General features: G+C 43.1%; 1 protein-coding gene and 1 long non-coding RNA gene across 9 annotated transcripts in view; both read right to left on the reverse strand.

The window, feature by feature from the left end:
- PTPRG (protein tyrosine phosphatase receptor type G) overlaps window positions 1-23,956 on the reverse strand; it is a 536,428-nt gene that overhangs the window by 342,343 nt on the left and 170,129 nt on the right. The gene's annotated exons all lie outside the window — the stretch shown is intronic.
- On the reverse strand, window positions 2,748-9,268 carry LOC310700326. The gene is made up of 3 exons (XR_014522566.1): window positions 7,356-9,268; window positions 4,931-6,140; window positions 2,748-4,588 (listed from the first exon to the last, which is right to left on the reverse strand). It is a non-coding gene; the product is annotated as an uncharacterized lncRNA (long non-coding RNA).

Raw genomic sequence — 23,956 nt, forward strand, 5'->3', positions numbered from 1 at the left:
TTTTATGAGAAAGAGGATTTTATGCATATGAGAAAAAGAATCACAAATACAAGTCTGCATTTCCAAGGGGGAACACAACACATATATACATGAGAAAAATGCAGAGGGTTGTTCAGACATTCAGATACAAGCAAATAGAATCACATGTTGAACCTTGCACTAGCCCCATCCCAGACAAGTAGGGCTGTTGTAGATTAGCATTGTGTGTGTTTTGAATACCCAGACTGGGCTACAGTAAGGAAATATGTGAAAGAAGAGCCATTCAATGTCCAGGGCTCAGGACACTGAACACAAAATATATATGAATGAATGGGAAAGGCTTTGGAGAGAAGACATAAAGTTCACCGCATGCTACAATTTGATAGAAAATGCAATGAAAATGTACCAATGGTACCTGACACCAACCAAATTGGCCAAGATGTATAAGAATAGCTCAGATGTATGTTGGAGATGTAAAAATGGGGTAGGTACCTTCATGCACATGTAGTGGGAATGCCTGAAGATAAGAGAATTCTGGGATACAATATATAATGAACTCAAAAAGATCTTCAAACTGTCCTTAAAAAAACAACTGAAGCCTTTCTGTTAGGCATTATGTCCATGGAAATACAGAAAAACCTCAGAACCCTGTTTATGTATGCAACCACAGTGGCTAGGATTTTAATAGCTAAAAATTGGAAAAGTGATCTGATCCCCACAAAAACTGATTGGCAAGTGAAAATGATAGAATACCTTGAGCTTATGAAAATGACTGGGAGAATAAGAGGAAAATCAAATCAGAAAGTTATTAAAGACTGGATATTCAAAAAATATCTTAAAAAATACTGAGATAATGCAATGCTCCTGACAGACTCAGATTGAATCTTGAAGGGTAAGGAAACCTTAATAGCAAAAAATTATTTTGATAAGTAACGGAAAAGAATAATCATAATGAACTGCCTATAGAATAACAGAGTGTAAAAAGTACAATGAGGTGAGTCGGAAGTTAAGAGTGTGTGTAATGTCAAAAAACACATGTTGTTAGTTAGTGTCTATTGTTTGTTTATGTTGTTCACTGGGCTTGTATATGTTTGATGTAAAATGTTTTTATGTAATAAAGAATATTTTTAAAATAAAAGAAAAAAATAAAAGAAAGAAAAGAAAGAAGAGCCATTCACTAACTTGGATGGCTTTAATACATTAGACAAATTCATGAAAGAGAGGGCTATTGAGGGCAACTCTTCTCAATACCAGTTCAGAATACGAGTCCACAAAAGGTTGCTCTAGTGCTCAAATCCTGCTTGCTAGTTTCCCACACTGGATTAAATGGGCCATTGGCCTGATCCAGCAGGCTCTTCTTATGTTATGTTCTTACGCTCTTATCTTAAGTTCATAGCACATGGATGCACTCCAAGGGATATTCCTTAAAGCGGGGCCATTGGCAAAACAAATAAAAATAATAATTACTCCCAGGGTTAAATTTGGCGCTGGGTGTTTGCATGCAGCGAATATATCTGGTGGTCTGTCCCAGCACATTAACATACATTCATTACACACACTCCTAGTCAAAATATGGAATCTATTACAAGATGTGGCAATGGCCAGTACTTTGGATGGCTTTAAAAGAAGATTAGACCATTTATGTAAGATAAGGCAACAAATGGATTTTAATCATGATGGCTAAGTTGTCTCCAGTATCTGTATGCCTTTTAATGCTAGCGGCTGGAGAACATGCTATTGGTTGTGGGCTTCCCAGGGGCTTCGATCTGGCCAGTGTGAGAACAAAACACTACTACAGAGTTTGGTTGAATTCAGCAAGGTTTATCTGCAGAATATATGCAGACTGCCAGCAGCTCTCTACGGTTTCAGGCAGTAGTCTTTCCCAGCCTTATTGAAGATACCAGCATTTGAATTTGGGATCTTTTCCATGCAAAGGATGTGTTCTACCACTGTGCTTAGGCACTTATGTTCTTATTCATACCCCCATGGACACACATACTCGCATGAGGCTGCATCTGTTGTTGTTGTTGTTGTTGTTGTTGTTGTTGTTGTTGTTGTTGTTGTTATTTTCAATTTATACCCCTTCCAACATTCTGGGTTTCCCCAGGCACTCTGGGTGGCTTACAACATATATAAAAACACAGCAAAACATTAAAAAAACAAAATATCCTATACAAGCAACAAACAAACCAATAAATCAATAGAAACCAATAAGAACAACAACAACAACAACAACAACAATAAAAAGCTTGTAGTTATATCCAAACTAAAATAACTCCCAACCCCAACTAAACATTTAACCAACACTAACCCCACAAAAACAAATCAGAGGAACCAAAATTAGAACTGTTTAAAACCTTTTAGAATTGATGGGGAGGGGAGGGGGCCTTTATTCCCACGCCTCCTAGTGACCTGAAGTTGCTGTGATTGCTGTCTCTGTACAGTAATGAGCAGCGCAGGAACTGTGGAGTTTGGGACTATTGAGATAATACAAGGCAAAGCTTTGACCTGTTGCAGCGAAAGACACCCAATACAGTCAAGATCAGGGTTCCTGTTCTAGGAGTATCAGTGCAGGCAGCGTCACTTCTCCCCAGCTGCAAGCTGATCAGGCGGGGATCCCCAGGGGTTGTTGTGCCACTGAAGAGGCAACACGGGTTGCCCATGTGTGCCTTAAAGCAACAGAGACCTTAGAATCCTAATTTGCCGATACTGAGGAATTAAGGCCATGGAAAGGTCAGGATGGAGCAGGTAGTGGATATTCTCCAGTGAGTCAGTGATCACAAAATTAGACACTATCCTAACCTTTCTTGAAATCAGTCAGTCTGAGACATCCACAGCACAGCGATGTATAAAAATTTAGATCAAAATAACTATTAATATTGCTATTATTATTATGGGGGGAGAGAAATAAGGAGCATTGATCTAGAAGAGGAAGCTCAATGTAAATTTATATCAAATTATCACCGAGTCATAGGACATCAGTCAAATCAGCATATTTCTAATTTTCTCAGTGGCTACAGTGAACAAAGCTATCCTGTAAATGGCAAAAAAAAGTCTAAAATGGGATAGCAGAAAAGTCATGGACCCACAGAAAAGGAAGGGGTAACCATATCCTAGCCCATGCCACTGAGAAGCAGTGTGGCACAATGGTTAGAGTGCTGGGCTGCTACCTGGGAGACTTAGGAGTTCAAATCCCCAGTTAGCCTTGCAGTTCACTGGGTGACCTTGAGCCACTCACTGTGTCTCAACCTAAGCTCACCAGCTGGGAAAATAAAACAGGGAAGAGAGAACTATGTACACCATCTTGGGCTCCTTGGGAGAAAGTCGGGATATAAAAGTAAAGAATACATAATGAAATGGGATGCCCATACATCCACCAATGTCTCACAAATCAGCCCGCATAATCCAGATAACGCAAATGCCCTGTAATCAGAGAACAGATCCAATAGTTCCAGACGTGGCAAGGAAGCAAACCAGACAAACTAAAAACAGATGCTCAACTTATGGGTTCAGAGGCAGATATTGTGGGTAAATGGAAGAATTGTTTTAGGGCCAAGGCCCCTGTACTGTAACAGTTGTGATGACCCCAGTGCTTGTGGTTCCCATGATTGTAGACATGACTCTCAGACAAACACCATTTTAAAGAGCGTCTGGTGAAAAATGGAATGGCACTATTTTTAGAACGTTTTGTTTTGTTTTTAAATGGTGTTCCCAAGCACCGCGCAAGGTCAGAGATAAAATAAGTGGCGCATCCATGCAAAGCATGCAAGTTCTGAGAACGTAATAAAATAAGAAAACAGAGGCATTAAGAAATAAATCTCCCATTGCTTCAAACTTTTTTATATGCATTTCCCCTTATTTGACCCAATAAATTCAGTGATATATAACCTGAACCATATATTTATACAGTCAAGGTTAGCTCAAAAGACACATTTTGTCTGCTATAAAAAAACAACTTGCCTACAATTGGTTTCAGTGGGACCAGAAGGAATAATACAACTGAACCACGCAGCCAATAAGAAGGTGCCAAGGCAGCGTTTTGCCACAATTCCCCAGACCTCTATTCTGTAGAACTGTGACATTCTAAGTAAGAAGATTCAATTAAACTGATTCTTTTGGCTTTTTCGCCTGGCACGACATGAACCCTCTCAATTCTTATCAGCGTAAACCAGATATTTATTATAACAATAAGGACATTTTTAGTCTAACTGTTTCACATTCACAGAAGGCCTCAGATATTAAACAAGATCGTTTACTTTCCTAGAATGCCATTTGAAGACGCACATGGAGAAAATGTTAGGTGTTAAAAGGTTAAGTTCCATTAATGTCAGTGGATTTTACTTGCTTGCTCCCCCCCCCCCGCCAACCATTTCTGCTAAAAAAAACCTTTATATATAAGTTGGCCAAACTAATTCCATAGGCAGAAGAAGGAACTAACACAGAGGCAACATTTCTTTGTCAAAATTCTCCTCTGCCTCCTCGCTTGGACTTTGGTGAATGCCTGCCCCATGTGGGGTTCAACTTTCCCCAAACTGGCTGACATAATTGACTAATCTATGTGGCAACGTATTAGGCAAAGCTATGCAAATTTAGTGACATACAGTGGTACCTCGGGTTACATAAGCTTCAGGTTACATACGCTTCAGGTTACAGACTCCGCTAACCCAGAAATAGTACCTCGGGTTAAGAACTTTGCTTCAGGATGAGAACAGAAATCGTGCTCCGGTGGCGCGGCAGCAGCAGGAGGTCCCATTAGCTAAAGTGGTGCTTCAGGCTAAGAACAGTTTCAGGTTAAGAACGGACCTCCGGAACGAATTAGGTAAATACTTAACCTGAGGTACCACTGTATTGGGTAAGGATTAAGCAACCACTACTCTGCTGGTTTTCGACTCAAAACTCTCTCTCTCTCTCTCTCTCTCTCTCTCTCTCTCTCTCACACACACACACACACACACACACACCCTTCTGCTTTGCATAGGAACAGGGGGGGGGAATTTGATTCTGTCCACATTACAAGGCAAACCTAATTCACACTTTCTGAAACAAGATGTGTCCGGAAACCTTGAAATTCGCACTTCTCCAAATGCATTGGGAGTTGCATGGTGGAAATGGTAATCAGCCAAAGTCATCTCCCTGCCTCCTCTAACCAACTGGATTTCACCCACTGTTAAATTATTGACTAATCTTTGGAGGTACAGTGCTTAGAATTACAAATTGGATTCCACCCGTTATGTTGAATTGTTGACTAAATTTAAACTTTCAGGTACAGCCAAAGAGTGTGTGCCAAAAACTTCCATTATAAAATCTGAAATCATTAGTCGCAGCTGGGTGTTTTCATAATGGAAATATTATCTATTTCCATCCTGTATAAATTTGGGGAAAACTGTGGCTTCCTGTTCTAGGGTGTTGTCCAAAAATCTCCTAAACAGAAGTCTGTAAAGATAATCTTTTGGGTTTTGTTTGAAGAGAAATGCTTGGAATATTTCCCATTACAGAAGGAAATGGACTTGTCTGAACTGTAGCCCTCTTTATTCCTCAAAGGATCTAAACAACCAAAACAACTTAAAATTTGTTTTCTTTTAGGAAGTGCCATAAAACTAAATGACAGGGTTTTTTTAAATCTAGATGCAATAAATTAGCTTTAAGTGTACTGCCTGCATTGAATAAAACTTGTTTAAATCAGAGCTGAAATGAAGCAATTAGTTTATTATATAGTTGTAAAGAAAGGAAAGTCCTGTTTTAAATAAAACAATGAATATTTCCAGAATAACAACTAAATCTTTAGCGATAAAATCACACTTTTGTTTTATATGCACAGAATACAAATGCTTTTCCCATGGTTTGAAGGCAAGCACAACACACGAAAGAAGTCTGCTAGACGGGAGAATTGTTTCATGTTTGCCGCAGCTCAGTCTCCCCCACCCCTAACTGTGATATATTATTGGAGTGTTTCCTCTGCCTGGTTTGACAAACATATGTTACCAAAGTGAACTGCAGAAGAACTGGGTACGTAGCAAATGAATGACAGGAGGCATCTAAAGCTCTGGATATTAGGGTTGTCTGTTTCATCACGTATGGCTGACAGCTAATTTTGCAGTGCGGCCTTCTCCAACCTAGACCATGCCGCTGTGGCTGATGAGAGGGCACAAGGTTGGGGAAGCCTGTTGTAAATGAGTGTACAGGCTGAGCAGTCCCTTTTCGCACCAAGAGTAGCTTGAGAGGTTAAGTAGCCAGCCATACCAACAAAGGCAATTTTGTGAATCAGGCAAGTCCCTTCTAGTGAGGCTACCTGAACGAACAGGGCAAAATGAGGAGCATCGGTGGGACCAAGGGCAGAATCCATGGAGGGCAGGCAAATAGGGATAAGGGTGTGCTGGCGCTGTGGTCTAAACCACTGAGCCTAGGGCTTGCTGATCAGAAGGTCGGCAGTTCGAATCCCCGCGATGGGGTCAGCTCCCGTTGTTCAGTCCCAGCTCTTGCCCACCTAGCAGTTCGAAAGCACGTCAAAGTGCAAGTAGATAAACAGGCACTGCTCCGGCGGGAAGGTAAATGGCGTTTCCGTGCGCTGCTCTGGTTCTCCAGAAGCGGCTTAGTCATGCTGGCCACATGACCCAGAAGCTGTATGCCAGCTCCCTCGGCCTATAAAGCGAGATGAGCACCGCAACCCCAGAGTCGTCCGCGACTGGACCTATAAAGGTCAGGGGTACCTTTACCTTTTAAACATCAGCAAGTATAGGGCTGGTAAGCACCTGGGAAATTACCTGGGGCCTCTACAGACACTGCCTTGAGTTTCAGGGCTTTTTTCAGCCAGAACTCACTGGAACTCAGTTATGGCACCTCTCAGGTAGCTGCCACTGCCATTATAAGAGAACAAGGGAGGCGTTCATGCTGAGTTCTAGAACCTTTTTCTAGAAAAATAGCACTGGGTAGAAGTATAAACCAAGGAAAGGCCTGCAGGACCAAGTAAGGAACAGAAACGTCCTAATAGTAAGAGCTGCTTGGCAGTAAGAGACTGTAAGTAAGTAAGTATTGGCAGTAAGAAGCTGTCTGAGGAGTTGGTGGGCTCTCCTTCACAGGAGATATTTAAGCAAGACAGGGAACCTTAAGTCTCATGCTGCACTGAGCAGGGAATGGGACTCCATCATGGATGGGAAACCCTGAGTCCTTTCAAAAGTTGTTGGACTACAGCTCCAATCATCCCTGAGAATTCATAGTGCTGACTGGGACTGGTGGGAGTTGGAGTCCATCACTAGCAGGAGTGCCACTAGTTCCCAAAGTATCCTTTCAGACTATCTGAGTTTATGCAAACAACAGCAGGAAAGAAAAGCAGGACCCATAATCTGCACACCTCCTCGTGGCTTGACAGGCAGAAGGGCTTCACAAGTGGGGAAGATGCTACAGGTGTAGAACCCAATCATGATAGGGACTTGTTAAGCCATGGGATGTGACTGGGCCAAGGTCACTCAGTGAAGTGAGCTTAAAGGCCAATAAGGTTTTGAATCTAGATTTCCTGGTCCAATCCAACACTCCAACCACAATCAACCTGGATTTTTACATCAACCCATGCTCTAAGAGGCACACAAGAATGTTGACAATGTTTACATCCTGGCCTCCCTACAACCCTCTTCCTGGATATTCTCTCTCTCTCTCACACACACACACAATAACCTAAGCAATTTTCAACTCTTATTTTTTCCAACTGTATGAGAAGAATATAAGTAAACAAAACCAAGTGACTAATATTTCAAAATTTTGGGCAGTCTCATGGGGAGAGAGGGCATTATAAAAGGGACTGTGGAAATCAAAGAGACAGCAGGAACCTGTTCATTCATCTTCTGCATTCCCTGCTATGGCAAGATTGTTCCCAAGGGCATATTTTCAAGTACGTTAAGATCTTAGGAAAATTAGTTAACTCTACAATTATATGCTAAATCTACTGAAAAGCCGTGATAAGGTTGTTTTTTTCCCCTTTCCTAAACACTATGAACACACAAAACACCCACAAATTTGATTGTAGTCAACTCAAAATCCACTGCTAAGGGACAAGACAAGCTAAAAAGGCTTGCAGTAGGCCCTGGAGGGAAGAGATAGTGTTGGGAATTTTTGGATTTTATTTCTCTCCCCTCCCCATTTTTTATTTGCTTTAACCATGTAGTAATCATGCTTTCAATATTAAATCAAATTCCATAAGGCAATCCAAAGAAGATGGCAAAACACTATTCCCAAAAGGTTTAAATTAATATTAAAATATTTAAAGGAATTAATTTGAACTCCAGACCTTCAGGCAGATGCACTGAATTACACTGGTATCATAAGAACACCAACTCCTCCTTGTTCCCTGGAAATACTTTGGAGGCGCATTCAGTTTTGTGTCTCTTTTTTCAAATTAGCCATGCCTCTCCCTCTTGAGAGTCCCATGGACTGCAAGAAGATCAAACCTCTCCATTCTGAAGGAAATCAGCCCTGAGTGCTTACCGGAAGGACAGATCCTGAAGCTGAGGCTCCAATACTTTGGCCACCTCATGAGAAGAGAAGACTCCTTGGAAAAGATGTTGAGAAAGATGGAGGGCACAAGGAGAAGGGGACAACAGAGGACAAGATGGTTGGTCAGTGTTCTCGAAGCTACCAGCATGAGTTTGACCAAACTGCGGGAGGCAGTGGAAGACAGGAGTGCCTGGAGTGCTCTGGTCCATGGGGTCACGACGCGTCGGACATGACTAAACGACTAAACAACAACAGCAACAACAACTCCCTCCGCCCACCTTCAATTAATGAAGTGTGATGTCTCTCACTCCGTATACCATGCAACAACCGAATGCAGCCCTTTTGACATCTGAGGAAGTATCTGTTTCTTGGTTGATTTAACACCAACAACAGGGTTAGTTCTGGAGCTTTCGACAGTATCTGCCAAGTGACTAAATGATGGGAAGAACTTTGGTGGGCATTACTGCCAAATGTTTTGAATGGCTGTTGACCTGAAAGCTCAAAAAGAGGTTAAAGAAGTGGGAAGCAGGGCTCTAACTACAAGAAGCAAATGCTCTCTAGGCTGATGAGAGGAAACAACAGGAATTCCAGGGTAGCAGCACACAACCAGTACTTCTGTTAGGCCTTTTATCAAATGCATTTGTCATGGTAATTATTTTTCTGTCCCTGTGTTCCAGGTTTCTGATTTGACATTCATATGCCATTGTGTGTATTTGGGCAGTGAACCTCCCAGTCCTAAGCAATCTTAAGTGCTTTCGCTGTAATCCTTCCTGCAAACATTGTCACTGAGCGGACTAGCATCATTCTAAAGCAGTGTTTCCCAAACGTTTTTGGGCAACGGCACACCTGTTTACCGGAAAAAAATCTCGCGGCACACCACCATTAAAGCCCCGCCCCGTGACGTCAGCGCGCAGCGTCACGCCGGGAGGGACGCACAAAAGTCAAAGTTTTTTCCCTCCCCGCGAAGCAACGAAAGAGGGCGCCTCAACACCGGGAGGTGGGCAGGGAGCGGGGGGAGCGGCCAGACGGGCTCCGCTGGGGGACTTTCGGCTGCCGGAGGCGGGGAAGGGGCGGCTGCAGCGGACCCGGAAGTGGTTGCGCCCATCGGGGGCGGTGGGAGCGCGCCGTGCGGGTTGGTGGGTGGGGGAAGGAGAGGAAGAGGAGGGGCGGCGGCGGCGGCCGGAGGCTGGACGGATCCGCGCAGGGACGGCGCGCGAGCCGGGAGGAGGCGCGAAGAAGGAGGCAAGGCGAGAGCAGCGCGGCTCGGGATGCATTCGGACTGCCGGCTGCTGCGCCCGAGACGCGGGGTATGGTGAGCAGCCCGGAGCGCCCGCTCCCCCGGGGGACCCGGCCGGCGCTGGCCTCCCTCCTCCTCCTCCTGTTGCTGCTCAGGCGGGACGCGGCGGCGCAGAAAGGTGCGTGCGGGAGCCCCGCCGGGAGGGGAGGGACCAGAGCCTTCCCGCCTTTCTTGCTTGGCGCCCACCCAAAAGCCCGCCGGGTTTTCGCGCCTTCCTCCAGTAGGCCGGCCGAAGCGAGCGGCGATGGGATGTGGGAGCTCGCTCGCTCGCCGCCCCGCGTGTGCTCGCCGCCGCCGCCCCGCCTCTCGCCGCCCGACTCGCCCGCCTCCCTCCCACGGCACACCAGCCGGTGTCTCACGGCACACTAGTGTGCCGCGGAACACCGGTTGGGAAACACTGTTCTAAAGAGCCATTTTACCTATAGCACACCAGCAGAACTGTGCTGGCAGAAAGCTGCAGAAATGGCTCATGGCTCTCTGACTAGTGTACCTCTGTAAAACATGCATTTGCAAATTATCTGTTGCATTGCATTTTACATTTTTAGGTGTTCACTTTTTTAAAAAAAACTGAGTTGAACACAGGAACATATTGGATTGTTTTGATTATATTGGAAGACGCTAGGTGTAAAATAAATGCTCAGAGGTAGAAAATGCACTGTATTATATCAATAAAACTATCTATCTATCTATCTATCTATCTATCTATCTATCTATCTATCATCAACCTACCTACCTATTCTCTCTCTCTCTCCCCCCCCCAAGTGCTTTTTTCCGGGTGGACGCAGGCATACGCATACCACTAAACATTTTGTGAATCTAAGTTTGGTCTCAGTGAGGGACAGTATTTCAATATGAGTAGGAAAATGAGAGTACCCCTAAACATTTTTTAAAAGAAAAAAAGCTATATCTATATCTATACAGTGGTACCTCAGGTTACATACGCTTCAGGTTACAAACTCCGCTAACCCAGAAATAGTGCTTCAGGTTAACAACTTTGCTTCAGGATGAGAACAGAGATCGTGCTCCGGCTGTGCAGCAGCAGCGGGAGGCCCCATTAGCTAAAGTGGTGCTTCAGGTTAAGAGCAGTTTCAGGTCAAGTACGGACCTCCAGAACGAATTAAGTACTTAGCCTGAGGTACCACTGTATCTGTATCTACAGTGGTGCCTCGCAAGACGAAATTAATCCGTTCCGCGAGCCTCTTCGTCTAGCGGTTTTTTCGTCTTGCGAAGCAACCCTATTAGCGGCTTACCGGATTAGCACTATTAGCGGTTTAGTGGCTATTAGCAGTTAGCGGCTATTAAAGCCTTAGCGGATTAGCGGCTAAAAGGCTATTAGCGGCTATTAAAGGCTTAACGGATTAGCGGCTAAAAGGCTATTAGCGGCTTAGAAAAAGGGGGGTAAAGCGGAAAAAAAATCGGAACACTTGCAAGACGTTTTCGTCTTGCAAAGCAAGCCCATAGGGAAAATCGTCTTGCAAAGCAGCTCAAAAACGGAAAACCCTTTCATCTAGCGGGTTTTCCGTCTTGCGAGGCATTCGTCTTGCGGGGCACCACTGTATATCTATATCTGTATCTGTATCTGTATCTAGATCTATATCAGATAGATAGATAGATAGATAGATAGATAGATATAGATATAGATAGATAGATATCCTCTTATCAAAACCACAACAGAACTGCAACAGATGTGAATGGAAAGCTAAACCTTTTCCCATTGCCCTCATGCTAGAGCCCTGATCAAAATTACTGCCATAATGGCTTCTACAGCTATAACTGTCATCATTATTTATTAATTTACATACCGCGTAGTGCCAAAATAGGTATCTAAGTGGTTTACATGTATAAAAACAAGTATGATTGTATATTGGAATAACACTCTGAGAGCATTATAATGCTGGCAAATTTCACTTTTTCATGCCGGTATAACAATCGGAAGACTCAAATCTGTACAATCACCAATTATTTTCCTGCTGTTTTAAATTCTGCAATCATAGTAACACTATTTAACAATATGGATGTTTATTTTGCTCCTTCCATTCAATACAAGAACCAAGTGCAGCACATTTTGTTTGCATTTTCAGTTTGGTTTCCTCCATCCTTGCGTTATACTTGAGGGAGTTCTAATAAGAAGTTAAGGAGGAAGCCGTTCCCTACACAAAATGCCTTAGGTTAGTTCGATGCCCCATTAGGCCATTTAATAGCTTCTTGTCTGCAAGTTTTTCTGTGTGTGCAGAAATCAGGGGGAATAATGGATGGAAGCCAAAATGTTATTAGCACCTGTCAGGGGTTTAGGAGCAGAGGCACGGGCAAGGGAGGAAACAGAGAGCGAAGGGGAGGAGGCAGAAGAAAAGATGAGTGATGACGACGACCCGAGATCTCCTAGTCTTTCCAGTGAATCAGAGGATTCACAGAAAGGAGCACCAGTGGCCAGGGCAAGGGGGGAGTCTAGGGGGGCACCCCAGGAAGATAGAGCCAGAGGGGACTCAGGGGGGAGCAGCTGGAAATCGGGACCAGCGTCACCGCCAGGAAGCAGGGAAGAGGAAGGGAGCCAGGGGGGAAGCGCTGGCAGCTCACCACAGGAGGGAGGGCATGAGTCAGGAGTGGCCACACCTCCATCGGGGAGCGAAGAAACGGTTAAGAGGAAAGTGGAAGGTTGGGCGCGCGCGCCAAGTTCAAATGCAGAGGAAGGCGGCGCAGTAAGCAGCCCCGAAAGGGAACCAGGTCCTAAAGCCCGGCGCAAGGAGGCAGGAGGGTCCGGGTCAGCGTCAGAAGAATCCCGGAAGGAAGAAGCCCCGGGGGGTAGAGGGACCCAGAGGAGGACAGTCAGGCGGAAAAGGTGGAGCAAGGCTAGGATATTAAGTTGGTGCACACGGGGCGGAGACTCAGACGGAGCTTCGCCGACCTAGCTACTAGACGTAGAGTTGCGCGCAGCAGCGTGAGAATGGAAACTGTAATTCAATAAAGACTTTTACTTAATGATCGCTGGCTAGCGTGATCCTCCGTGAGCTAGGATCTTCAAGCAGCTCTGACAGCACCCCTCTGGATTTAACCCATTAATCTGTATACCTTCCAAAATGCCAAGTCTGTGTAAAACACGATTTCTGCTAATTACGACCACCGTAACAAAAACCAATATTTTATTAGTTGCTCAAAACAGCCCCAATAAATATTGAAGCAAGAGCTAGATATATATAGCAGTTTGCAAGACATTTTTATTAGAAGGATATGAATTAACTTTGTTTAAAGCTTTAAGATTTCACACTGTCTTAACCCAGTCCCGGGCTTCCCTTATTATGCATGCAAGCAGCAATTAATTTTTTCTTTTCCTTGATATTCACAGTAAAAAATAATAAAAAATCTTGTTGGTTTTAATTGCACTCTAAACTCTTGTGTGCACTTCACTCAAGGTTTCACTAGCAGAGAGCTTCTCATGCTTCTGTCCTTAATTGACTTGCTTGGAAAATTGTTTCTGAACATCAAAGCGGGGATGGGAAGAGATGATTTCAAGCCTAAGAAAACCTGTGTTAATGCCTGCAAAATATTCTTCCCTCCCTCCCTCCACACCACATGAAGGCACAGTACCAGTAGCTCATACATTTGGTTATCATGTCACCCTTGGGTCTTCTGGATCTTATCCTAGGTCAACAGATGCCCCCAGTATGAACTCACAAGCAGATTAATTAATTATCTCCACTTTACTCAAACAGCCCATCTGTGGGTTCCAACCTTTTCCTTCCTTGGCTGTCTTGTTTTTTTAAGCCCCTGCTAAAAAGTAATAATGGGAAATGGGGAAGGGGGAGAACAGGAACGTTTGCCATCATAGTAACTTCTGAAAGTTCCTGGATCAGCAGAAGATAGGAATATAGGAACAAGCCTTCTACTGAGACAGAAAGCGAAGATGCCAGTAATTTGAACCTATAATGTTCCATATGCAAAGCAGATGTGCTACCAATACGATATATACAACTAGATTTTTTTTTTTTAGTGGATCAGTGAATTGATGCTCCTAATTTATGCCCACTGAGAACTGCAGTACCACCTGCTATACTGTATAAGCAAACTTGTTTACAGATCACGCTTTAGAACTTGCTCTCAAAAAATCAATTTCCTTGCAAAAGAGGCTGTTTCCTCAGGAACAAGCATTCCAAATTAAAATATTTAGGGATGTGTGCACTTCAAAGGCTGGCCCACATTAAGGACTGATTAGATTGTCATTACACCTACAGATTTATTACCCACCATTATTTCTTTCTGCCCATACTCCAAAAGCAATAACTGAAATACAGTGGTACCTCGGGTTACAGACGCTTCAGATTACAGACTCCCCTAACCCAGAAATAGTACCTCAGGTTAAGAACTTTGCTTCAAGATGAGAACAGAAATTGCACGGCGGCAGTGTAGCAGCAGGAGACCCCATTAGCTAAATTTCTTCAGATTAAGAACAGTTTCAGGTTAAGAACAGACCTCTGGAATGAATTAAGTATGTAACCAGAGGTACCACCGTATATATACTATTTAGGATAAAAAGAAACACAATGTTCCTTGCCCGTTTAATGGCAATCTGAGAACAGATAAAACACTTTTGATTAGTGAACACTTTGCATATGATTTTAGGGACAGAAATAACCATGTTTGAATACAGCACAAGAGGTTTCTGAAATTACTTCTCCGGTATTTACTTGTTTGTAGCTTTAAAACAGTAATCTAAGATACACATGCAGGGCACTTGTTGAGGACATTTTGTTAAACTAGCAATATAAAGCCTAAAAATCTACAGTGGTACCTCAGGTTAAGTACTTAATTCGTTCTGGAGGTCCGTTCTTAACCTGAAACTGTTCTTAACCTGAAGCACCACTTTAGCTAATGGGGCCTCCTGCTGCTGCCGCGCCGCAGGAGCACGATTTCTGTTCTCATCCTGAAACAAAGTTCTTAACCTGAGGTACTATTTCTGGGTTAGCGGAATCTGTAACCTGAAGCATATGTAACCTGAAGCGTATGTAACCCAAGGTACCGCTGTACAGTGCTAATTATTTATAAGCAGACCTAGGTGTACATGGGCCAGCTGCAGATAAAGAGCTATTTGCCATGCACCAAGCAAATACGCCTTTTGATTTGACTTGATTGCAAGGCATCACCTGTTCCATAGTCTGCAGCACCACAGAATAGCCCACACCCAATTGGCCAGGCCATGACAAAGACTTTCCCTGAAGCTCACTGGAACCAGGCGGGCTGAAATATTGAGTACAAAAGAGAGCTAGAGTGTAGGGGCATGTGTGTGCGTAAGCTGAATCCATGCTACAATGCTTTTAAATTTGGCAATGGTAAGATATGCAGTTCAGATAGTCAGATCAGGCCACCCACTTTTATCATGGAACGCCGTCTGTCTGAAACTGGTCAACCTCCCTTTTTATTTTCGTTTCCGAACTCTTAGGACATGCTGTTTATTCTCAGTGCCTCAGGTCTCTCAGTTCCTCCCCTGGTGCCCTGTAATCTGGCACCTATACACTCTGTTGAAACTGTCCCCTTCTCATTACCAAATACCAGATCACAGAAATATGCTTCTAAACACGAATGAATAATGCAGCTGTAGCCAGGAGGCCTATTAATCAGAATGACCTAAGAACAGTAGTACTGTAATGGTTCGAGTTCGTTCACACACAATTAGTATTCAACTGCTCCGAGGCAATTAATGGGACACGATCTCACTGAAATAGTTAGTAATAATGGAAGCTGTCGGGTTTATATTTATACATGGTAGAACTGGGTTCACATATTGCTAGTGAAGGGTTCTGTTGGCAGGTACGAACTCCGCATTGCTGTTACACATTTGCAAAATTATGGCAACGCTTCATGTTTTCCACTACTTTAGGACAGAAACTGATTCAGCTTAAATTGATGTTTTATGCCTTACATTACCACACGTGCATAAGTGACGCTATGTTTTATTATCATGATGTTGTGTTGTTGTTTTTTACAGTCCAAATAAAAAAAGAGGGGAAAGATAGGAGATGAGAGTCATGGAACACATGAAATGGGTGAAAATGAGCACTGGGTTTTGCCCCTTCAATTTCTAAAGATTGATCTCAGCCTCTCAGAATTTCAGAAAATGACCTTGATTATCCAAATGTCACATAGCATCAAATTAGTTAAGATAATAGGAATTGTGGACAATCAACACAATTTTCAATGCAATTAGCCGATGTCAAAGAATATGACCCTGTTTCAGATAACAGGGGTGTTTGAATAATTGAGGTTGGAGAAATCAAATGGCACTGCCTCACCACTTCTCCTTCCAGAATACAGTAAAGGGTGCTTACTGAAAAGCTCTTACCACAGAGACATTCACAAGATCAAAAGAAGGTAGATGTCATCTATTTCAAATTGTGAAACGAACAATTAAAAGGATTCTAAACAAAGCTGCAAAAACACTACTTAGATTTGCTCAAACCTCAAATGCTTCTTGTTGTGGTGGAAGAAACAAACAAACAAGCAGACAATGTGAGCTTCTTAAGAAAGAATCTAGGTAGATCGTGCTAAATTGTCTCAACTGGGAGCTCAGATTTAGATTAAATGGCACTTGTATCTGAAGCAAGAGGAATTTGATAGGTTTGATCCAGTATTGACTGACTACAGCAGCTTCAGCTCAATTAGACTTCCGTAATTGGCCTACCCTAATCAGTGAGCACCTGGTATACAGAAAGAGCTTTGCCAATTGGGTTGGACAAGGAAGTTTTCCTGGGAGACGCAACATGGCAGGTTGCTGGCCGTTTTCTTGAACTCCACATGATTACTTACTGTTGAAAAAAGAGAAAATAGTGGAAAGGAAACTGATGGAGCCAAAGGTCCATCCCAAAAAGTTCTGTTCCTTTCTTGTTTATTTTATGAATTTCCTCACATGAATGAATGCTGTAGTTCAGAGGTTATGAAATCCTATAATAGCAAAACTAGTGGGCCTAAAATCCTATTAATGTATTCGAAGAATCTGTGTAGATGCAGTGTGTGCCAGTCCTGTCAACACCCCATTCCCGAATTTGCCATGTTCCTCAGATTTGTTGAAGCAAATAACTTTTCAAGCAGTCAGTAACATTTCAAAGTCACTATTTTCTGCAATCAGTCAGTGTCATTTTACAAATCATCACTATAGAAAAATCAGAATTCACTCAATTGTGTGGTGTGCATTGTACCTCCAGTTGCGAACAGGATCTGTTCCAGACGACCAGCCATATCCCGAGGAATTTGCAACCAGAGGACTGATTCTGCGCATGCGCGTGATGCGGTCTAGCTCTTCTGTGTATGCACGCAGCACAGTTTAGCGCTTCTGCGCATGTGGCAAAACCTGGAAAAATACTTCCAGGTTTGCCACGTTCATATCCCGAAGCTTATGTATCCAGAGGGATACATAAATGGAGGTACGACTGTATTCACCATGATCACTCAAGAAACTGATGCACCTAACAGGAAGTATGGGTATATTTTTTCACTGTACTTTTTATGAGTCACCAGTGAAACTGCATTGTCAGAATGATTGCATGCATCTCTGTTCACATCAATAGGTACAAACATTGGGCGGTCCAAATGCCTTTAGTGGCTAGGAGCGTCTTCTTCCAGCTTTGGTTGGTACAACCAACTATGGTCATTCCTGGACTGGCCTGAGTTAGCTATGGTAGCCCAAGCATTGGTAATAAATAGAATAATTAGAGAATAAATGCTCCATAACTTATAAACCACTTAGAGGTTTTATTACAATCAAGTGATATACAAATTTTGTTAAAATGGTTAATTAATTGACTGGAATGACACCAGGATATATATTGCATCACCCTAGGAAGAATAGAAATAAACAAAATAATACATGGATACTGGGGTCTATGCTAGAACAGATGCCTTTCTCTTCCAATAGAAATGAAAATGGGAAAATAAACACAGCTCTCCTTACGCCTACAGTCTGACCTTTTGGATGAGCCATATTGTTGCATCAAGTGTGGCCTCCAGAGAAATGTAAAGCACTTGGGATGGTGTCTCTCCTTGGAGCTACTGCCCTAACATAGTGGAAGGACCAGATTTCAGTCCCAGAATTCATTTTCAATGCTGGATAAACATAAAGCAATATTAGGGGGACATCCATAACTCAGTAGCAACGTCCATGGTTTTTACCTATCAAAGATCCCAGATTCTATTCCCACCATCTCAGGCAGCAGGGTCAGGAACGGTGTTTATGTGTTTGAGGTCTCAGAGAGCAACTTGTAATTGAATAGACAATCTTGGCATGGATGGACCAGTGACCTGATTCAGGATAAGGCCGCTTTATAGGATAAATGAGATTGTCTCCAAATATAAGCAGTGCAACTTTCCTGGACCACTTAACCACCATGGCCAATGTTCTGTCTCTGGGGTAAGGAATCCTGGGTCAGAGGACATGGCTTGTAGAGAGAGTTGAGCCTCCCAGCCCAGCAACTTATACTTTTCAAATGAAGCACTAGGAAACACACTAGTAGAGATGAAGATGATAATGTGATAATGTTTGCCACACCAGTAGCATAGCCTAATCCCATTGTGCCGTTTACAAGGTAATAATCCACTTCCCTCATGGAAATAAACAGCTAGGATGAGCAAAGGACTAAGTTATTGGCTTGTAAAACAGCAGGATGACAGCATTGTTATAATAAATTAATGGCATTCAGCATTCTTCACAACAGTCGCATGTCCCCCCACGAGCATTAAGGATGCATTTTGCATTCTCACTTACCTCACTGCAGGGGTGAAGAAGAAAGGGGGCAGAAGGCTAGAGGTGAGCAATTTATTTGGTACTGATGGACACAGTTCTGGAATTCTAGAAAGATGGTGTGTGAGATGTTGTCGATTTCTGACTGAGCATCAAAAGGATGGACATATTATGGTAAGATGATTTGGAGGACTTCATCTAGTATTGTAGTAGAGAAGGAAAACAGGGGAGCCCAGCTCTGGTACTTTTTCTACAGCAGGAGCAATGGCATCAACGATTGGACCTATTAAGCTTGTGGGGGTGGAGTAAGGTTGTTGGAGGACGGTTTGACCTTTGTTAGATAGTCTATGATTAGACATTGACAGGCTCAAGGTGAACTAGTCAGTCATCCTAATCACTAGTGGTTATGACTGTCAGCTGATTCTAATAAAATGAGAACATAGGAATATAGGGAGGTGCCTTATACTGAGTCAGACCAACGCTCCATAGCTAAGTATCATCAACAATGACTGGCAGGGGATGTTCAGGGTTCCAGAAAAGGGAGTCTTTCCCAGCTCTATCAGGAGATGCTGGAGACTGAACCATTTGACATCCAAAGCATGCGGTCTACCACTGAGCTACCACCCTTCCCTCTACCCTGCTAGGAAATGTGTATATAGTCAGCTGCTTGTCTTTTTTACATTTTTGCTAAGGATTCTCTAGGGCAGCCTTTTCTCAACTTCAGCTCCAGATACATTGTTGGTCAACAACTCTCACCATCCCTGGCCACTGGTGCTGCTAGTTAGGGATAATGGAAATTGCAGTCTGACATCATCTGGGGACCCAAGTTTGAGAAAAGCTGCTTTAGAAGGTGTAGGTCCTGCACTTTAAAACTTACCACTACAGCACTGACCAAGTCTAGAACTACCACTGAATAAGGAGAATTGAGTGCCTTTCAAGAGCCTAGAAACTACATCACGGCATTTATAGCCCAATCCTGCCTATGTCACTGAATTAAGCTGAACTTGGTGCCATTCAATGGCAGCCTTCGATACATCTCTTTCTTTTCTTAAAAAAAGTTAAAGTGCATCAAAGAACCTTGTGCTTTTCTGCCTTTTCTTTGTTTGAATGCTAGGTGAGCTTCTTTTTTTGTAAGAAAACTTATCTTTTTGCTGCTGTTATTCATTTGTGCATTCCATCTCATTTATCAATTTAAGAAATTGAAGCTTTACAAAGGAATCACCGAAACAGTCAACAAATCAGTCCAGGCATTGCTAAGACATTGTAAACAATTCCTCGGCTGATAAATTTGCTATGACAATATTGGCAGCAATTTGATTCAAACAGTAGCAAAGTCAGCTCCGAATCACTGGAACTAAGGACAGAAAAAGCAGCTTTTCTGATACGGTAACCCATGAAAAAGCTTGACTTTGTGTGCGCTGCGAGCACATGAGCATCATAACGCAAGGTCAAGATATTTTCCCTGCCGGGGTGGCTTGAGTCAGTGATTAATATAAGTGAAGCATGACAAATAGCCATCACTCTACAACTTCAGCAACCAAGGGCCTGTGCAGGTTTGCTTGTAGGAATGCAAAGGTCATTCATTAGTCAGGGTGAACAAACATGTGGCAGATTTGTGATAAATAACAGTCATTACAGAATTACAATGCACACGGGGCATTCCTGCTCCATGAATGTGAGCGTGATATTAGCTGTATTCCACCTTTAGCAGAGCTTGGAAAAACATCTCATTTATGCAGCCTGCCTTTTAAGAACAAAACGGAAGAGCCCTGTTTCATCACAGGCACATCTAGTTCTCACAATCTAGTTACCACAATGGCCAACCAGACACCTTGTGGGATCTGTTTCAGTTTATATGCTATCAAGACTTGGGTATGGGTGTATGAGCGCGCGCACACACACACACACACACACACACACACATTCATATTCAATTCTTACTGGGAAAAGCAAGGAGTGTGCTTTATCAAATTGCCCTTCTTCCCCCAATACAGTGGTACCTTGGTTTACGAACTTAATCCGTTCCAGAAGTCCGTTCTTAAACCAAAGTGTTCTTAAACCAAGGCATGCTTCCCCATAGCAGCGGGGGACTCAATTTACAAATGGAACACACTCAACAGGAAGTGAAATATGTTCTGCTTCCAAGGCAAAGTTCACAAAGCAAAACACCTGCTTCTGGGTTTGCAGCGTTCTTAATCCAAGTTGTTCATAATCTAAGCTGTTCTTAAACCAAGGCACCACTGTATGTATATGTGTTACCCAACCTACGCACCCATAGGGTAAGCAAGAAAAATACTTGGGAGGAATGCCACAAAACTGAGTGTCAGGAGCTGAGCAGCACACCTTAAAAGGCCACCAGGATACCAGATAGGTTGAAATACATGTTACGAGGAGGAAGGGGGGAGCTGGACACTGGGCTATTTTCAGTACCATTCCAACACCCTTTCTAATGGATTCTTCTGCTTTAAGGTGGCAAGTCAGGGCAACTGGAAGCAAACTGCTTATATTATACTGCTATCTGGCTTTGTGAAATACACAACAGCAACTGTCAACAAGACTTGCTGGAGGTCAGAGATATTCAGCTCTGCATATCCTACATCATGCCTAAGTAAGGACAAGTGCTGTGATAATGCAAAGTAGTTAGATGAGCAATAAAAAACAATGAAGTTTGTTGCGACACCTTGATGACTAACAAATTTATTATGGAAAATAATATGATTGCTTTACTGGACTATAATACACTTGATCAGATTATGCAGACTTCAAGGTAACAAGGAATAGTTGTGGGGCGGGGGGGGGGGATTGTAAACAGTGAGGTCAGAGGGAAATGAAGTGCACAAAGTATACAGATAGAGATAATTATGTAATTACCGTAATAGTAGCTATTTATAAGCAGTTGTAGCTGTCCTGACACTGAACTGACACACATAGTATGATTTTTAAATAAAAGTTGTGTTTCATTCAAGTGTATGTATTCGGGGGGCGGGGGGACTGTATGCATCCAATAACAGAGATTGTAACGTAATCCATGAAAACGTGTGCCATAATAAATTTGTTGGTCTTTAAAATGCCGAAGGGCTATTGTTTTTGCTGCAACAAATTTAACACATCCACCCCTCTGAACACAAACCATAAAGTGACAGATATAGCAGCCACATTAACTTTGAAGGGGTCTGTGAAGGTTCAAACACTGATGAAAAACAGCACCCTGTCCTTTTGCAAATTCCATTTTTAAGGGCAAAGTTTGCTGAGCAGATTCCTTTAACAGAAAGATACTGTCAACCAACAACCTTTAGAAACCTAGTGTCACTATCAGCTAGCTCATTTGAATAACAATAGAGCCACTGTTGTATAGACGGAAGTTCTGAACAGGCCCTATAAATCTGTTTTAGGGTCTTCTCTAACTAGATGTTATTTGGATTTCTTTCAAAACGGTTTAAGGCATTATGGCCTAATGGAAACGAGAACACGCACAAGCACTTTAAAAACTTTATGAAGCTAAGCTACATGGGATGGGATTATCTCACAATAATGTGACTATCTGCAACTCAACACTTGATGAACTGTGTAGGGCCACCATTTGCAAAAGATGACAACACTGTAATTGAGCCTCAGTATGAAGATTGATCATTTGGTCATGTTCCATCTAATGGGCCAAAGATTGTTGCTGGCTCCACTGTTTATAAGTAGAGCGTCAGCAGCTTGTCGCTTGGGAGAAGGACGTTTTCCTTGACTAGCAAATGACGCTTAGACATTCTAATATCAAGAATTTCAAGGTTGCCCAACTACCTCACAGAATGCATGGGGCTGTGAAAGACAGCAGCAGCCACCCAGTAAGGATGCCCTGGCCTGTGAGGGATTAACATTCTAGCTGCTTAAAAAACCAGGAGAATCAACCACAGAATGGCACTTGCTTGCGTTCATAAAGTATGGTATCTAGCTTTGATGAAATGAAATGATACACAAATTGAAAGTCCTCCGGGGGATTTTAGAAACAAATGTGCTTATTTATCACGTGGTATGCATTTATGGTGGGGCGTGGGTGGCGCTGTGCGTTAAACCACAGAACCACAGAGCCTAGGACTTGCAGATCAGAAGGTTGGCGGTTCGAATCCCCGCAACGGGGTGAGCTCCCATTGCTCAATCCCAGCTCCTGCCCACCTAGCAGTTCGAAAGCACGTTCAAAGTGCAAGTAGATAAATAGGTACCACTCCGGTGGGAAGGTATACGGCGTTTCCGTGCGCTGCTCTGGTTCGCCAGAAGCGGCTTAGTCATGCTGGCCACATGACCCGGAAGCTGTACGCCGGCTCCCTCGGCCAATAAAGCAAGATGAGCGCCGCAACCCCAGAGTCGGTCACAACTGGACCTAATGGTCAGGGGTCCCTTTACCTTTATTCATTTATGACATATGTCAACAAAGAGGAACACAATCAACAACCCGCCTCTCATTTCACTAGAAGTTGGAATATATGACTTTTATTTTACTCTCTGTATACTTTTTACATATATGCATTGCCAAATTCCCATACAGTGGTGCCTCGCAAGACGAAATTAATCCGTTCCGCGAGTCTCTTCATCTAGCGGTTTTTTCGTCTTGCGAAGCAACCCTATTAGCGGCTTAGCGGATTAGCGCTATTAGCGGCTATTAAAGGCTTAGCGGCTATTAAAGGCTTAGCGGCTTACCGGCTAAAAGGCTATCAGCGGATTAGCAGCTTAGAAAAAGGGGGGGAGGGAAAAAATCGCAAGACTTTTTCGTTTTGCGAAGCAAGCCCATAGGGAAATTCGTCTTGCGAAGCGCATCGAAAAACGGAAAACCCTTTCGTCTAGCGGGTTTTTCGTCTTGCGAGGCATTCGTCTTGCGGGGCACCACTGTATTATCCTTCTGACTTTTTTACTGAGGCAATCTTATCTGTGGTATTACATCGTCACTGTTCTTGTCATTCACATTTTGTCTCCACTGTACATTTACTCCTTTGTGTCTTGAATTACTTCCCCATATGTTGCATATTCCTGAGTTGCCGGGGGTTGGACCAGATGATCCTCAGGGTCCCTTCCAACTCTACAATTCTATGTCGACTTTTGGGGGCTGGGATGGGGCGTAGGGTTTTATTTCTTTCCCTTAGGTTTTAAGGTTGAATGCAATACTACTAATATGTATTCCCTCACTGCGAGAAGCCAAGTTACAGGGAAACAGGCAGAGGGCCTTCTCAGTAGTGGCACCTGCCTGGTGGAATGACCTCCCACCAGATGTCAAAGAGAACAACAACTACCAGACTTTTAGAAGACATCTGAAAGCAGCCCTGTTTAGGGAAGCTTTTAATGTTTGATGGACTATTGTATTTTAATATTTTGTTGGAAGCCGCCAAGAGTGGCTGGGAAAATGCAGCCAGATGGGTGGGGTATAAATAATTTTTGTTGTTGTTGTATCCCAATATATTCCCTTCAGTTAAACTTGAAGGTTGATGTATTCAAAG

Source organism: Podarcis liolepis, assembly GCF_965112155.1.
Source record: "Podarcis liolepis genome assembly, chromosome: 2".
Taxonomy (NCBI): Eukaryota; Metazoa; Chordata; class Lepidosauria; order Squamata; family Lacertidae; genus Podarcis; species Podarcis liolepis.